The sequence below is a fragment of the Leopardus geoffroyi genome, chromosome B3 (assembly GCF_018350155.1).
Source record: "Leopardus geoffroyi isolate Oge1 chromosome B3, O.geoffroyi_Oge1_pat1.0, whole genome shotgun sequence".
NCBI lineage: Eukaryota > Metazoa > Chordata > Mammalia > Carnivora > Felidae > Leopardus > Leopardus geoffroyi.
Window position 1 is genome coordinate 139,478,403 of NC_059337.1, and position 16,706 is coordinate 139,495,108.

General features: G+C 44.7%; 1 protein-coding gene across 7 annotated transcripts in view; it reads left to right on the top strand.

The window, feature by feature from the left end:
- The first annotated feature begins 6,028 nt into the window (after positions 1 to 6,028).
- Positions 6,029 to 16,706, top strand: part of VRK1 (VRK serine/threonine kinase 1) — a 76,690-nt gene continuing 66,012 nt past the window's right edge. For all 7 annotated transcript variants that reach the window (XM_045452027.1, XM_045452031.1, XM_045452028.1 and 4 more), the window contains exon 1: positions 6,029 to 6,147. The gene's annotated coding sequence lies outside the window, so the exon portion shown is untranslated. The remainder of the gene's footprint in view (positions 6,148 to 16,706) is intronic.

Consider the following 16,706-nt stretch of genomic DNA (forward strand, 5'->3'; position numbering starts at 1 on the left):
AGCACAAAGGGATTTAATACAGGGAGTTAGTGCTTTATAAACTCGCTGAAGGGCGGGACTCGCAGTTCTAGCTGGAACTCTGCAGAACTGCCTTGCCAGAGAAGCTGTTTGCTCTGCCACAGTCAAAAAAGGGGTAGGATGAGGAGGCTGCCAGCTAGGACTTGTGAGTTAAGATAATGCTGTGACAGTTCTAGCCAATTGATGGTATACTCATGGGTAGGGGTTATTGCAGAGAAAGGATACAGATTAAAATTGCCAAGGGAACAAGCAGAGCCCAGGAGGATTCCAAATGTAGAGCTTCTGTGGTCCTCCTCCCATAAGGTTTAGGACAGTGTTACTTCCCAGTATCCATGTGACAATACCGTCAGGATTCCCAACCAGACACCCAAGCCTCAGTGTCCAGAGTTCTTATTGGGGCTCTACCACAAAGGTGTGATTGATTGCCCACCTGGCTGATCTCAGTCTCTAGTCCCTCTGGAGGCTGACTGATTCAGTGTGACCCAAAGCACCCACCAGAAATCGCATTGTTGGTTCTTCTGGCCTGGCCAATCCCCACCCTACATCTTATTGTTGGACCATCTGGTGACCCAAGGCTCCCAGGCAAATAGAGATACTCCAATCAAGCATGACATTTCAAGATCTTAGAAATCACCTCCCCCAAACCCAGGTTAAGGTCCTAATTCTTTTTGGGCAAGGTTAGATTCTCTACTACACAAACTCACAACTGTACCTGCCACCCAGGGATCAGGAAGCTGCTTCTGCCACCAGATCGGCTGCCTCCTGACAGTTATGAAATAAGGCACATGGCATTGGAACACTGTGGCAAAAAATCCTAAGACTCCATGACTGTGTTGATGCCTCACTTCTGCTCTCCAAATTCCTTGAGGAATCTCACTGGTGGAGCCTAATTTACATGTAGAGTCCTCAGGGTGTTTGGGAAATGCAGGTTTTAGATTTGCAGCCTCTGCAGTAGGAAGGGGGAGTGGAAGATGGTAGAAATGTGTGCTGAGTGTCAGTAGATAATATCTGCCACTCATCTCAAGTAGGCAGAGAGCAACTTATCCACCAGCATCTTTGGCTGAGAGCATTTCACCAGCACGCTGCAAAACAATGCAGTCATTCTTGGAGGTGCACACATTAAATTTTATTGTACCATTAATCTCTCAAAACTCGGGGAAGACAACCAGCAATGGCATCTTGAAAACCAGCTCAGGGGATAGAAACACATGAAATGATGAATGGTTGGTGCACTGCATGGGGAGTGGTTAAACATTCCATCTTCTGAGTTGGTTGAAACCTTGGCTTACAGTCCAGCTGCATCACTTACTAGCTGTGTGACTTTGAGCCAGTTCCTTGCCTTCTCTGAGCTTTAGTTTCCTTGTCTCTGCAGTGGGGGAAAGGGTGTATAATACTAACCTAAAAGATTGTGAAGATTTCTTGAAGTTTTGTTTGTAAAGGATTAGCACAATTCCTGGAAAATGCTTAAAACAATGAAGGGAAGCTGTTGCCACCACCTCCATCACCACCACCACTACCATCGGCATCACCATCATCTTCATCATCATCATCTTCATCATTATCACCACCACCATCATCTTCTTCATCATCATCACCATCATCACCTTCTTCATCATCACCATCATCTTCATCATTATCACCACCACCACCATCATCATCATCACCTTCATCATTATCACCACCATCATCTTCATCATCATCATCATCTGCATCATTATCACCACCATCATCTTCTTCATCATTACCATCTTCTTCAACATCTTCATCATCATCACTATCATCATCATCTTCATCATCATCATCACCATCTTCTTCATCATCTTTATCATCATCATCACCATCATCTTCATCATCATCACTATCATCATCATCATCTTCATCATCATCACCATCATCATCTTCATCATCATCACCATCATCTTCATCATCTTTGTCATCACCATCATCTTCATCTTCATCACCATCACTATCATCATCATCACCATCATCTTCATCATCATCATCACCATCATCATCACCATCATCTTCATCATCATCATCACCACCATCACCTTCGTCATCATCATCTTCATGATCATCATCACTACATCTTCTTCTTCATCATTATCATCACCATCATCATCATCTTCATCATCATCATCACCGTAATCATCTTCATCTTCATCATCATTATCATCAATGTCATCATTTTCAAGATGAAGAAAAGAGGAAGGAGGAGACATTTTCCTAGGCCTTTAAAATTCCATCCACTTCTGACCTCAGAATAATCTATAATCATCAATCACTCTGTCATTACATCTAAAAGGACCTGTCTCTGCTATTTTGGGACTCACCAGATTAGTTCAGTAGAGTAACTAGATCAATGTCTGTCCCCTTGTCTATGAAGCCTGGCAGAGCAACTTGCTCTTCTTTCTGTATTCTCACTGCACAGAGTACCCCTGTGCCACCAGGCAGCCCTTACATTGTTCATCGTCCACTATGAGCAGCTGTAATTGATAGCAGGCCGAGTATGGAATCAAAGAGTTCTATTAGTCACCAGCAGTGACCTTGAACAAATCACTTCATTTCTCTGGGGCTTTGTCTCCTCACCTGGACACTGGGGATCATATTATTCACCTCTCAGGGTTAGTGGGGGTAGTTTTCCAAGCACATAGTAAGTGCTCATAAAGATCATAGCTACTAGAATTTGTAGACATGTCTGGGTTCCGCACTAGATTATAAATTTAGTAAGGACACTGCCTGGCACATGGTAGATGCTCAAAAGTCCTTGCTAAAATGGAAACAATGGCTCTGGGCACCTGGGATGAAATAAGGCATCAAAACCAGGGGCAAGGTAGTCAGAAGACTGTTGTACACATTCTACTCTTCCCTACTCTCCCTTTTTCTTCCTTTCAGGAGGTAATATTTCCTTGGATTGTTGTTAGGTTGCCTACATTGAGTAATGACACCCTAGCAGCTTTGTTCTAGGTAGATCAAAGCCCTCTTAGGCATTACCTTGTCTCCTTCCCATCAGCCTAGGAAGGCGGAGAACTGGTTGGTCCAGGGTGATTATTCCCATTCTGTGGATGAAAACAACAAGGACTAGGACTCATGAATTGACTGATGAGCAGAACCAGCGACTGCTGGGCAGCCTGTCAGGGCAATGTTGCCTCTTGGTGATTATTATATTTGTTTGAACTTCACAGACCTTTTCCACCATGGTGTAGCCAATACCAACATTCTCTGTATTCCTCCAAGTGCCCTATTCTATTGTTACTGTGCTTTTGAGCTAGGGTTACCAGAGCTGGGGGGGGGGGGGATTCCTGGAAGTAAAAAAGGGCAATCTGGGGCCTGACTATCTGGCAAATCAATACTGATCCAATGCATAGATTTTTGGCTGGTCTGCCCTTGCTAGAAAGTTGGAAAATTTTTATTCATTGAGCTGAACCCACTCATGGGTCACCCTGTTTTATCTGTGATGTTCTGTTAGCCAGGAATCCCATTAGCTGACTATGATAGCCTCTTGTACTCTACTCCTGAACTGAAAATATTTCTTTATTAGAAGTTTCCTAATGTTCTGGGCCTATGCATAAAGGGGCAGTCAAAACAGTACTTAGTAGATTCAGGGGGCCTGGAATAAGTTAAACTCTTTGAGATATTTTTTTCCTCCTTAAGAATTGAAATAATGTACGTGAAAAAGCACAGTGCCTAATACGTGATAGAGGCTCCTTAAGCATTAATTAAACCAGAATCCCCAGAGTTCCTAGAGGTTAGCTTATTTATTCCCTGACTCAGAGTAAGTGCTCAGTAAACATTTGTTTGAACTGTAGGTGTTTTTGCATATATGGCAGGGCTATATTCATGGACCTTTCCTGTCTAGTTCAATTCTTTTTAAAATCTTTTAAAAAATATTTATTTATGTTTTGGGGAGAGCACAAGTGGGGGAGGAGGAGCAGACAGAGGGGGATAGAAGATCTGGAGTGGGATCTGTGCTGACAGGTGGACAGTAGCAAGCCCGATGTAGGGCTCGAACTCATGAACTGTGAAAACATGACCTGAGCTGAAGTCACATGCTCAACAGACTGAGCCACCCAGGTGCCCCCTCTCTACTTCAGTTCTTAAGTTTTAAAACCTGGCCATAGCAATTTCTCACTGGTCAACTTTCAACACATCCCTGATCTTTTTTTTTTTTTTAATTTTTATGTTTTATTTTATATTTGAGAGAGAGAGAGAGAGAGAGAGAGAGAGAGAGAGAGAGAGAGAAAGCACAAGCAGGGGAGGAGCAGAGAGACGGAGACAGAATCTGAAGCAGGCTCCAGGCTCCTGGCTGTCAGCACAGAGCCTGACGCGGGGCTTGAACTCACGAACCACGAGATCATCACCTGAACCCAAGTCCGATGTTTAATTGGCTGAGCCGCCCAGGCACCCCTGATCTTGATACCAAGCTATCAACTCACCAAATTCGTTGAGAGTCTCCTATGTCCCAGGGGTGTATTCCCATCTACAACATTTCACAGAGACATGCTGTCTCTGTGACGGCAGCTTGGACTGGTCTCCTGCCATGCTCTCCATTGGTAGGACATCTCAGCATGTGTGGACGGTGTGGGAGGTTTGGCAACTGCCTTGGAACACAGCTACATTTAAGTAGCATTTAACAGTAAGCCACCCAACTGAGGGTGATGTAACCATGAGCTCAAGAATAAATATATTCCATTCTCACCTTGGAATCCTCCATGCACTGCTGCTGACTTAATTGTGCTTTAAGGCCAGCCGATTGTCAACCCAGTAGGGACAGTTCTTCCATACACGTATAGTAAGGTTGGGGAAACACAGTCACCATGTGACAGTTAAATCCTGTTCCAAGTCCTCTTTGTGCACGTGTGAGTGTGCGTGCCTGTGTGTGTGCAGAGTGTCTTTTTCTCAATGGATTCTGGACACGTTGTCTTGCTGGCGAATTCCACACCCATGAGACGTGTGAATCATGAGACCTCTTTGCTGACAAATGTTCATCGTGGTGTTATTATTTGCAGATCTGAGGCACAAAGGGAAGGAGCTATCTTTGCAAGTTGGAGGGGAGGGCCAGAGAGCAGTGACCTTCAGCTGAGGGACCAGTTTACTGGAGGTGACCTTGCCAAGAAGGATCCAGGGGAATACCTGTCTTCACCAACGACCCTCCTCACCAATACCCGTCTGCCTATGGCTTTGGTGATTTTGAGCTAGAATATTGTTTCAGTCGCAGTAAGCTTACAGCCCCAGGGGTGATGGAGGCTTAGACAATTTACTGTGAATACAAAGGAAACCATGGCATAAGAGAATTATAGAGGAGACGCTACAGAGGTTGGGTAGACATTGAAGTAGGCTTTGAAAGATAGGATTTAGATGTATGACAATCAGTGGGCAGAATAATATTAATACTATCTACTATTTACTGAGCACCTACTGTGTGAAAAGCACTGTCGATGGATTATTTTATTTAATCCCGACAAACAGCTCGCAAGACTCACAGGGGTTATAACTTGCCTTAGGTCACAAATCTACAAAGTGAAAGAGCTAGGGTTTGCACTCCGGGCTGTTTGCTCTCAGACCCAGGCCAGAGTACACTGAACCACGCTGCCAGGGGACCAGTCTTCCTGGGTGGTGGCGCAGAAGGTGGCAGAAGGCAAGCGCCAGGAGGCAGAGGAGACCCACAGCTAACGGGACTACAGGGCTTCTTTTACATCCAACCCTTTGTCAACACACTTATTTAATAAACAAGTTACTGCGAACAGTGTGAACAATATTTATCTCGGTTTCAACAACACCGAAGAGCACATCATCCGATCAGGACCGACTCAAACGCAGGAAACCACCCTTCCCGGAAGCCCAGGAGGGCAGAAGGACCCGGATCGCACAGTGCCTGGGAAAGACTTCATTTCCCAGCATGCAGCGGGAGGGCCGGCCCACAGCTCCCGGCATGCCTGGGGAGGCGGAGCGGGCCACCGCGGGCTCCGCCCTGCTCCGCGGCTGCCCCGCCTCTGCCGCTCGCCCCGAGCCAATGGGAAGGCTCCATACTGCAGGGTGTGACGGGGCCGGCGCCGCAGAGGAGTTGCAAGTCGGCGAAAGCGGCGGGAAGTTCGTACAGTGCAGAAGGCAACGCGTCTACGGCTCGGGGTAGGGAGGCCGCGGGCCGCGAGCGCCGGCGCCGAGTGGGGGGCCGCGGAGGGGCGGTCGGGGGCCGGGCCGGCGCGGGGCGGCCGGGCAGCCGTGACCTCGGGCGGCGCCGCGCGGGCGTCCCTTCCTGCCTGCCTCCCTCAGGCCCAGCCGCCGCCGGGGTTTCCTGCACCTGCCAAGCCGGCCCCCCAGGCCTAGCTGCACGTTCTCGCGCGGCCGGACGTGCCTCGCGTCCTGGGCGCTCCGGGCCCGGTGTCAGGGCCGGGGGTCGCGTGCTAGCAAGGACCGACGAGGTCCTTCTGGCATCGTGAAGTTCACATTCTGGAGAGGAAACGCCGAATAAAAAGCAGACGCTACAGTTTGCAGACCCTGAAAAGTTCCCTTGAAACGAGGACAGGCGATTGTAGTAGGCCAGAGTGATGGGGGTGAGGGAGGGTATCCAGAGGAGGTGACGTTTGATTTAGGAACTGAGAGTGGAGAAGGAGACTGCGCCCCCCCCCCCCCCCCCCAGGATAGCACTCCAGGCCCGGGAACCTTAGGGTGGGGGGCTGTCCCCTTACTAATCTGTCCGTGTCCGGGCGAGGCCCGGTAAGAGCTTGCCCTGGAGGGCATGGTGCAAGGCGGTGGACTCCCTGGGTCGTTTTGTAAGGGATCTTCGTATTCCTCTGACAGTTTCTTCTCTGTTCTCTGTCCCTGGACGCCACAGTGACACCCTTTACTGATGCAACTTTATTCGAGGCAGCGAATAGTTTTTCCCAGCGCCGAAATAGTTTGTGGCTCTGGTCTCTAAACTCTTCGGTGATGTAGGTGATTCGACGAACACCTGCAGAGTCATTGGGTTGGGAGCTCGAGAGAGGGGGACGCTCGATTCCTGTTGAGACCAGCCATGTTTCTAACTTCTTTTCTGTCGAGTCACTCGTTACTGTTTTTCTGTGTATCGACTCTTCCTTTCCCTCCCCCACCTCCCTTTCTTGGAACAATTTGGAAATACCACCCCAGTAGAGGTGGCAGTTTTTGGGAACTGTTTAAGAGCCTCATTAATGCTTTTTCTTTCCTCTCCCTCCCTCCCTTCTTCCTCTCCCTCCTTCCCTGCTTCCTTCTCTGTTTCTTTCTAACTGGAATTGCCTATCTGTTGAGTCCGAATTCACAAGAGGGGGGAAAATGTCACCATTTATTTTTCAGAGATCAGAATCGAGACACCTTTTTTTTTTTTTTTAAATTTTTTTTTTTTTTTCAACGTTTATTTATTTTTGGGACAGAGAGACACAGCATGAACGGGGGAGGGGCAGAGAGAGAGGGAGACACAGAATCGGAAACAGGCACCAGGCTCCAGGCTCTGAGCCATCAGCCCAGAGCCCGACGCGGGGCTCGAACTCCCGGACCGCGAGATCGTGACCTGGCTGAAGTCGGACGCTTAACCGACTGCGCCACCCAGGCGCCCCAGAATCGAGACACCTTTTAATGACACGCTGAGCAGGTCTTTGGGGAGAATGTAGCCTACAATTTTGAAGCCATTTCAGAGGGAAGCAAGGGTTCTTTACACAATCATTTTAGATTATGCTGTTGAAAATGATATGTAGTAATTAGAATTAAATTTCTGGGTAGATAAGGTTATGTTCATTTACCCATAGAAGGGAATGTAACTTAAGTAGTCATTTAATGATAGCTTTCTCTGCTGAAACGATCCCAGATGGTATTCACTGTGCACCTACCTCAACATTGCTGATCTGATTGTGTTTTTAAACAGTAAAGCAACTTGAATTTAATAACAAACTGGTATTAGGTATCACTGTAAATTTAGTACTAATATCTAGTACAGATGCTAGGTTTATAGTGTAATGGCTTCTTCTTATGTTTAGTACCGCAAAAATTATGAGAGGGTGTATGTTAAACAAATGCGGTAATGGAGTAGTGTGTCAAACATAGAACCTGGCATCTAGTAAGCTAGTAAGTGCCCAGGAAGTGGTTCTATGGAAAGCTTAGGCTAAGTTTTGTTCCAGGATGCAAGTGTATATATAAGAACAGCAGTGCATTCAAAATCTTGACAGACCCTAAAATTTGTTAAATAGGTCCCTTTTTTTTTTTTTTTTTTTTTGTAGTTGAGAACTAATGTGAGATAATAGTAAATATGTAAGTGAATGTCTTACATGTCTGGAAAAGAAAAAAATAAGATTCTTATTTTGAAAGCTATATATTTTTGCCTTGACGTTCTCCCAAATAAGATACAGTGTACAACGAATAGAATTTTGATTTGCAAAATAAAATTTTGAAAGGATTTTTGATTTGAAAAAGAAAACTTCCTGGAAACGAAGCAAAGCTTTAACATTTGCCTTCTATCAAACGAAGGATGAGTCCTGAATTTATGCGGATGTGCAGATGCTGGTATCTCCATGGATCAGGCAGCTAACCTAAGGGGAATTAAGTGCTGCCTCTGTGTGTGTGGGTGAGGCTTTCATGAAGATTGGTCTTGATGGGTTATGAGAATGGGTTGGTAACGGAATAGGACTGGAGGACATTTTTCGGGCTGGTAGGCTATTTTCTGTGTTTGCTGGGGTTATTTTTCAGGGTGAACAGAAACGGACTCCTTTATTCACAGGATACCGCGCCTGACTTGTAGATGTCAGGAACTGTGCTAGGTACAGTGTGTTCTTGCAGTTGTAGTGTTTGTAGATAAAATTTAGAAAAGACGGAATTTTTAATAAGGGCATAAGATTAATTTAGAAAGGTGATAGAATCCTGACAGGGCACCCGACAGAGTAGGTAGGATATGTTTGTAGTCTAGGATGCGTTTGGCCCCTTTGACCGAAATTCCTGAGAGTATGTTCCTGCTTGGCCTTGTAAGCGAAGAGGGCTGTGCTCTTTAATCTTTCCCCACTTTGGCTCCCGAAAACCCTTAAATACCTGGCATTTTGAAGTTGCTGCTTTGGAGTCATTTCATGTGCTTTCCTAATTGCTCCTGCCCCGCCTCTCCCGGTGTTGTCTCACATCTCTGCACTCAAACCAAGCAGTCTGCTACTCTTGTCCTGGGTGACCTATGGGCAGCCCTTTCAGAAAGGAATGCTCTCTGGAGAGCCCAGAGAGGGCTTAGGTGTGCCCTTGCCTCCTACTAAGACTTCGATTTTTAATACTCATCAATAAATACTAATGACAAGAAACTACCTTATAGTGGCATTCTCCAGTAGATTTATTAAGAATTCTGGGGCGCCTGGGTGGCGCAGTTGGTTAAGCGTCTGACTTCAGCCAGGTCACGATCTCGCAGTCCTTGAGTTCAAGCCCCGCGTCGGGCTCTGGGCTGATGGCTCAGCGCCTGGAGCCTGTTTCCGATTCTGTGTCTCCCTCTCTCTCTGCCCCTCCCCCATTTGTGCTCTGTCTCTCTTTGTCCCCCCAAAAATAAATAAACGTTGAAAAAAAAAAAGAATTTTATTAGCCACAGCATCTTGGTTAACTTGGAAAAACACAGTGTGAGTCATATTATTTCTTTAGTCTTCATGTAAATACCTGAATTTTGATGATTCTTTGCAATAACTGCTGTCTCTCTATGGGTTTCTGGCCCATTGGATGGGAACCAGTTCTCTAGGATTTGAAAACTTGGATCCAGTACAAACTGACCGATACTTAGGATGAACATTAAACATGTACACACAGGAAGATGCTATTGTCAATAAACTCATATACATTAAGAGGGATGTTGTAGTAGGTGGAGTCATATAATTGCACGGTTATTAGCTGGAGATTTAGGAGTGCTCTGTCATACACTTTTTAAACAAATAGCATACTTCATTGGAAGGACACATTTTCTTACGGACCTCACAATCCAGTTGGTCCCACGAGGGACTGAGGAACTGGAAAGTCATTAGGAACAAGGGCAGCACCCCTGTTCCCCACTCTTGGGGGTGTTCCAGTTCTTTCTGTGCATTTATTTCATGTCTTTGCAGACCGGCTGTCGTGCTGCTGTTTGCATGTGGATGCCTGGTCCACAGCTAACTCCTTGTTTCAAGAACCCAAAAGAGACTCCATTATCCATTTAATTGTCAGTTATACTGAAAATTTTTAAAAATCAGGAAGTTAGAAATCTTCTAGCCAAGATAACTACAGCTTTATTTCAGATTAATTGCTTTCTTCAGTTTTGCCAAGTAACAGCTGAACAAATGCCATTGTTTGATGATACTATGTATAAATGCACTGTGGTCACATATCACAATACTGAGAGCTGGAAAGTGCTGTTAAACCTTTAGTTTCTGTAAGCTATGTCTGGAATCCATAGAAACAGAAACTTTTATTGTTGGCATTATTGCATTTTTTCACATCTTATTGCAGTTTACTATATAATAAGGCAACAGAGATATCAACAAAGAGATCATATCTAAGTATAAATTCTTTATTAGAGATAATGAGAAAAAGTCTTTGGGAATCCAGATAAACGTTTTAAAAACTAGTTTCTTAAAAACTAAGCTCAGGGGGGCGCCTGGGTGGCGCAGTCGGTTAAGCATCCGACTTCAGCCAGGTCACGATCTCGCGGTCCGGGAGTTCGAGCCCCGCATCGGGCTCTGTGCTGACAGCTCAGAGCCTGGAGCCTGTTTCCGATTCTGTGTCTCCCTCTCTCTCTGCCCCTCCCCTGTTCATGCTCTGTCTCTCTCTCTATCCCAAAAATAAATAAACATTGAAAAAAAAAAAAAAAACTAAGCTCAGGTTATATAACATTTAAGAGGCTTAATCTTACTGGTTTTTCAGGCCTTCAGAAAACTTTTATTTTAATTTTTTACAGTTTGTTTCTTTTGAGAGAAAGAGAGAGAGAGAGCATGCACATGAGTGAGTTGGGGACGGGCAGAGAGAGAGAGAGACTCCCAAGCAGGCTCTGTGGCATTGGTAGCGTGAAGCCTGATGCTGGGCTTGAGCTCGCGAACTGTGAGGTCATGACCTGAGCCGAAGTCAGATGCCCAACAGGCTGAGCCACCCACATGCCCCTGTTATTTTTATCTTAGCACGAGCAGTGGAGACGGGTAAGGGGAGAGAGATGCTCAGCACAGAGCCTGAGGTGGGGCTTAATCCCACAACCCAGGGATCATAACCTGAGCCAAACTGCTCAACCGACTGAGCCACCCAGGTACTCCTGTTTCGGCAGTTTCTTAAAGAGCTAAATGGACGCTTAACAGTTGTACTCTTGGGTATATATGAAAACGTATTCATACAAAGACCTGTACATGAATGTTCGTAACAGCCTTGTTTGTAATAGCCCCAGCCCGAAAACAACCCCATCCATCTTCAGTGGGTAAATATGGTTAAATAAAATGTGGTCTAGCCATATAATGGAACACCACTCATAATAAGGAGGAACAAGATTATCTACATGTAACAATTTGGGTGGGGCTTATGGGCCTGGTACTGAGTGAAAAAAGCCAATCTCAAAGGTCTGTGTGAGGGTATGAAGTTGTTTATATAGCATTCTTGAAATGATAAAATTGTAGAAATGGGGACCAGATCAGTGTCTGTGGGGTTAGGGCGGGGGCGGGGGTGGTGTAACTACAAAGGGATGGGACAGAGGAGTTTCTATGTAGTGACAATTCTGTTTCCTGATGGTTGCACAAATCTTTACAAATGATAAGATGTTCTAGGACTGTGCATACATGCGTAAAAAGGCTGTAAAAACTGAAATTTGAACTAAGTAGCTTGATTACTAACATGGTATTGATGGTAAACCAATAATATGGCATTAACATGGTAAATTTCCTAGTTTTGATATAGTACTCTGCTTGTGTACCGTATGGGCTGGACCACATTTCATGTAACCATTAACCCAGTGAAGGACACGTGGCTTGTTTCTAGTGTTTGTCTTTGACACACAAAGCTGCTAGGAACATTCCTGTTCAGGTTTTCTTCTTTTCCTTGATTTGAGTATAGTTGACACACTTTCATTTCAGGTGTATCAAGGTGTGTAGCTCCCATCTGCGGATACATCTCTGTTACATTATTGACTGTATTCCTGACCCTGTGCCGTTTATTCCCGTGACTTACTCGTTCCGTGGCCGGAAGCCTGTATTCACGTACAGGTTTTAGTGTGAATAGGAGTTTCTATTCTTATAGGATAAGTGCCCAGGAGTGTGAACGTTGGGTCATGGGGTAAGTGTATGTTTCCCTTAAGAAACTGCCAAGGGCCCGTTTTCCATCGCTGTCGTCACTGTGGGAGGTGTGGCTACGCCACCTTCCCGTCGGCGTTTGGCGTTGGCAGTAGTTTTTATGTTAGCCGCGACAGTAGGTGTGCAGGAGGTATCTCGTCATGGCTTCAGTTTGCAGCTCCCTGGTGGCGAGTGGTGAACATTCTTCTATCTTCTTTGGTGACTCGTCTGTTCCTACCTTTTGCCCATTTTGTGGCTGGATTGTGTATTTCCTTCTTGTTGAGTTCAGAGCGTCCTTTGTATATTCTGGATACAAGTGCTTTGCCAGATACGTGATTTGTAAACATATTCTCTCAGCCTGTGGCTTGTCTTTCCGTCTGTGACACTAGTGTCTTTTGTGGCCCCAAGGTCTTTAATTTGAGGAAGTCCAACTTACTGACATATGGATTGTGTTTTTGGTGTCATGCATGTGTCAGAACTCTAATCCTAGGTCAGAAGGATACTTATAATTTTATGCCTTACGTTTAGATCTGTGATCCATTTTGGGTTAATTTCGGCACAGGATATGAAGTTTAGGTCTTGTATCTTTTTCTTTTCCTTTTGCCTGTGGATTTCCAACTTTTCCAAAACCGTTTGTTGAAAAGACTACCCTTGCTCAGTTGAATCATATTTTAACTTCATAAAAAATCAATTGGCCACACTGTAAGTTGCATATCAAAATGAAGGTAGGAAGTGAGTGAGCAATGAAGTGTGAAAATTAATACAGGTTTAGGAAAGTATGATACGGCTTGAGTCTTGAAAAAAGTATGTATGGGGCTCCTGGGTGGCTCAGTCGGTTAAGTGTCTGACTTCGGCTCAGGTCATGATCTCGTGGTTTGTGGGCTCGAGCCCCACGTCGGGCTCTGTGCTGACAGCTCAGAGCCTGGAGCCTGCTTCGGATTCTGCGTCTCCCTCTCTCTCTGCCCCTCCCCTGCTTGTGCTCTGTCTCTCTCTGTCTCAAAAAAAACAAAAACAAAACATTAAAAAATTTAAAAAAAAGTTGTATAGATCTGAGAGGAAGTGGGCACATGTTTTAGAGAATGGCATAAGTAAAGGCAAGTCCTAGAAAATTAAGAACTGGCTGTTTTAGGGAGCAGGCGTGTGAAGGGGAGGAGGAGGATAAAGTAAGGCTAGTTGCTTCAGGAGTATGGAAAGCTCTTGGCTAGATTATAGAGTTCATAAACAGTTTCATTTGCTGCTGCAGGTTCTTGAGCAGGAAAATTATATGATAGAAATGGCATTTGGAGAGGTTGTTGTAGGCCCTGTGTAGCAGTGACAAGGTTTGCAGGATGAACAGGGTATAACCATGGCCCTAAACTTAGCGCTTCGTGTTACAGATGCCTACTGGAAAGCTCAAAAAATGGTGAAGTGTCAGAATATTAAGTCCCTAGTATTTCCTAGAAGAATCATGGTAGATTTCAGACTTTTGCCGCTGTGATGGACACAGTGATGGACACAGAGAACTCTGCCGGACTTCCAAACTCTTAATGCTACTTTTAGTACACTTTACATGTGGGGAGAAGAGTAGTTTCTTTTCCTTTCTTTTCTTTTTTTAATGTTTGTTTATTTATTTTGAGAGAGAGAGTGGAGGGGGGAAGGCACAGAGAGAGGGAGAGAGAGAATCCCAAGCAGGCTGTGCATTGTCAGCATAGGGCCCAAAGCAGTGCTCGAACCCACAGACCGTGAGATCATGACGTGAGCGGAAATCAAGAGTCAGATATGTAACTGACCGAGCGACCCAGGCGCCCCAAGAGGAGTAGTTTCTGTTGACTCATTGTTGATGTTTCTTATCAAGCTTAACGGTCCAAGACATGAGCAACTGAAATGTGAATGCATAAGGAGTTAATAAATTGGTCCAATGAGGCAAGTTAATGGCATTGACTTTATCGTGGCACAGGAGAGACTTGGGTTTTCCAGTCAGTTGTCCTGATGCTTGTATGTGAAGAACTGTACAGAGAAGGAGGGCCAGCTCTTGAAAATTACTGAGCACCAACGAGGAACAGTGATTCCCATTGCAGCATTAGGGGTTAGGCTTGGGCCAGAATCTGGAAGAACTTCCAGACAAGAAGAGCATTAGATGCTTCATGCAAGTGATCCAAACCATCTGTAAGGACGGAATAGGAACCTGCATGTACTTTGGGAACATCTTGCTTTAGTCAGGGGAAGTGCCAGGGACGGGCCATGCGTCATAATTTATTAACTTGTGACCTAAATTACTCAGTTTTTGTTTTCTTAGCACCCACTTCATTTCTTGATTTCTTTCTCTTAACAAATTCATACTCCCCCCCCCCCCATCTGTGGGAATCTCTTGGTTTCTGCTTTCTTTTGTATATTCAAAAGATTATCGTGGCTACTGATTAGACTTATGTCATTTAAAAAATAATCACGCAACAAATAGAACTTCTTTCATGTCAGACAGACTGCTAAATATCAATGCATTTCTGCTTTCTTACTTAGAACATGGCAAAAGCATGTCATTCCATTTTTTAAAACAAGGAAGACTTCTTGAGCAAGGATTTTCTGCCTAAGAGATCACCATGACGTGTGTTAATCAAAGATTGGCAGCGTGAGAAGCTTTAGCCCAACTGTTTATTTGTCTTCAAAGTACCTTTCCTGTTTGATTGAATTTCTTTGGTCAGATTCTTTTCCACTAGTCTAGATCTTTTTCCCACTGAAATGTTGAGATTGACCAAGAATGTTTCATTTGTGATTGCAACCCTTCAGTATCATTACGGAGTTTTGTTTTGTTTTGTTTTTTTTTTTTTTCCTTCTTCTGCAGAAGAGCAGACTCTTACAGTGCTATGCAAGCTGCCCATTTAAAACTATCATTGCTTGGCACCTATGCCCTAGTGACAGTTTGACCAACATGTGAGCAGGCACACTGCCATCCTGCCAGATGGGCGTGAGTGTAGGCAGCCAAGAAACCATGTATCTGCATCTAGTGTATTTGTTAAGGGCAGGATTCCCAGTCGGGGATGTTCAAACGTCTGTCCATCCTGAGCTTTCACGCCTATGGATAAAGGGATGTCATCATTAATTTCAGCTTCTGACTGAGATTCCATGGGTATATAAGAGCTTCTTGGCTCTTACAGAAGTAGGCAATTGGGGACGATCAGGATAATTGTTCTCTCCTTCATCACAGGACTACTTCAGATAATCCTTTCCTCTTTCTTCTAGGCAGCTAGGTTTGCAGTGAGTATGGACCTGATCAGATATTGTCCCAATTCTAGAATATGTGCTTATCCATTTGTCTTGTGGAGTACAAAAGCTTTGAAAGTCGTTTAATGTTTGTACTCTGGACCACGATGTATGTAATAGAAGTCAGGTAGATAGATCTGAGTTCAAATATGAACCGCTGCGTGACATTAGGGCAGCCTAATTTTGCCATCACATCAAGTTAAATAATACCTATCTCAGGGTGGCTGTGAGAATGAACTGTGAGATGTGGATCTGAATTACTCGGTATAGTGTCTGGCCCACAGTAAGTGCTCAGTAAACATTTATCATCATCACTGCCATCATTGTTGCTTTAATATACTTCAGGGTATTTTTTTCTGGAGAATTATTGGAAACAGGACATCTTTTTTCAGCTCATCTCCCACCACTTTTGAAAGTCATGTATTGGGGGGCGCCTGGGTGACTCAGTCGGTTAAGCGTCTGACTTCAGCTCAGGTCATGGTCTCACAGTCTGTGAGTTCGAGCCCCCCCGTTGGACTCTGTGCTGACAGCTCAGAGCCTGGAGCCTGTTTCAGATTCTGTGTCTCCCTCTCTCTCTGCCCCTCCCCCGTTCATGCTCTGTCTCTCTCTGTCTCAAAAATAAAATAAACGTTAAAACAAAAAAAGAAAGAAAGTCATGTATTGGATATTAGCATATCGTCTGGTCTATAATAGAATGCTTCCAGTGACCGGGAACTCACTACCGCCTGAGCAGGTGGGACTAGTGACATTTTAGAGGGGTCATTCTTGGTTGGGAGAGGGGGTTCTCTGAATTGTAGGATGTTCACCAGCATCCCTGGCTATGAGGACAAAAATCATCCCAGGTTGAGAATCACTGCTCTAGAGACAGCCTATCCTGTTTTTAATAAAGTTTTGACTGTTAGCAAGTTTTTTCTTATATTGAATGGAAGTCGTCTTTGTTATTTCTCCTACCCCATTTTCTGTCTTTTGGAGACACTTAGAACAAGCTGAATCTCTGTTCTATATAATGTCCTCTGGAATACTCAAAGATGGTCATCAGTCTTCTTGACTTCATTAGCTCTTCCTTATAAGGCATGGTTTCATGTCCTTTTACCACATTGGTGGCTTTCCTTTGATTTAATTCCATTTTCAAGCTGTAGTGTTTAGGATTGAATTAGGATTGTAGTGCTTTGGATATAGCATTTTTCTTCCATAAGTATAGGGAAGAAT